The sequence below is a fragment of the Argiope bruennichi genome, unplaced genomic scaffold, assembly GCF_947563725.1.
Source record: "Argiope bruennichi unplaced genomic scaffold, qqArgBrue1.1 scaffold_29, whole genome shotgun sequence".
Lineage (NCBI taxonomy): Eukaryota > Metazoa > Arthropoda > Arachnida > Araneae > Araneidae > Argiope > Argiope bruennichi.
The window spans coordinates 100,001-101,000 of NW_026605928.1; the positions used below are offsets into that span (position 1 = coordinate 100,001).

A 1,000-nucleotide genomic window follows, 5' to 3' on the forward strand; every position below is an offset into this window, starting at 1 on the left:
GACAACTTCAATCCCATGCTCGCCATATAATTCCAAGACAAGTCTTGTTATTTTTTTCGAAAAGAGAGGCCAAGATTTCTAGTCCAGAAATTTCGCGAAGTCCGGAAATTCGCGATATACTTGAAAAAAAAACGATATATGCCTTCGTTTCCATCCCAATTGCACCGAATTGGTATTCGACATTCACTAAATTTTGAGTTCCGTTCGAATTTGAGAATTCCGGAAATGTTGCAATTCAACAATTAATCACCCATGTAGAAGTAAGTCTACGTAGACTTAAAAGAGAGCTGCAACAAAATCCTACCGCCAAAAACTTTTTTGCGAAGAATTCGTCGTAGTCGGCAGGATTCGAACCTGCGCGGGAATAACCCAATGGATTTCAAGTCCATCGCCTTAACCACTCGGCCACGACTACCCGTTCGGAGCAAAGATTTGCCTTTGTAGGTATTACCGAAAAGTATCTAAAACTCTCTCACCAACGCGTTCGAAAGAATAGATTAAAAATTTCGGCAAATTTTCCTTTCGATCCGGTGAACGAGTGTCTCTGCAAACAAAATAAAAAAATTAAAAACATTGGCGTAGTTGCGAGCCCGCCAGGATTCGAACCTGGAATCTCCTGATCCGTAGTCAGGCGCGTTGTCCGTTGCGCCACGGGCCCGACGTTCCGCGTCATTCGTAATGCTTTGCAGTTTCTTTCCATTCCTTACTGTCAACGTCACATGTTCAAAAAGATTCTGCTCCCGCCCGAACAGGGACTCGAACCCTGGACCGTTAGGTTAAAAGCCTAACGCTCTACCGACTGAGCTATGCGGGCTCGTGCGCTCTACTCTGTGAAACTTCCAGTTTTCCTTCCCTTATGCTTCATCTTAAACATCGCACAGCATGAGGTAACGTAATCAAAGTAAACACGATTTGCCCTCCCACGTCTCTCGTGTCTCTTTGGCAACAAGTCGCAACGGGAACATTTTAAGACAAATCTTCGTTCAAACGCCGACTCGCT

General features: G+C 44.5%; 3 non-coding genes across 3 annotated transcripts; all 3 read right to left on the reverse strand.

Annotated features, from left to right (window-relative positions):
- Window positions 1-333: 333 nt before the first annotated feature.
- Trnas-uga (transfer RNA serine (anticodon UGA)) lies at window positions 334-415 on the reverse strand. Its single transcript has one exon. It is a non-coding gene; the product is annotated as a tRNA-Ser (tRNA).
- Window positions 416-585: 170 nt separating this feature from the next.
- Window positions 586-658, reverse strand: Trnar-acg (transfer RNA arginine (anticodon ACG)). The gene has a single exon. It is a non-coding gene; the product is annotated as a tRNA-Arg (tRNA).
- Window positions 659-741: 83 nt separating this feature from the next.
- On the reverse strand, window positions 742-814 carry Trnak-uuu (transfer RNA lysine (anticodon UUU)). Its single transcript has one exon. It is a non-coding gene; the product is annotated as a tRNA-Lys (tRNA).
- Window positions 815-1,000: the final 186 nt, after the last annotated feature.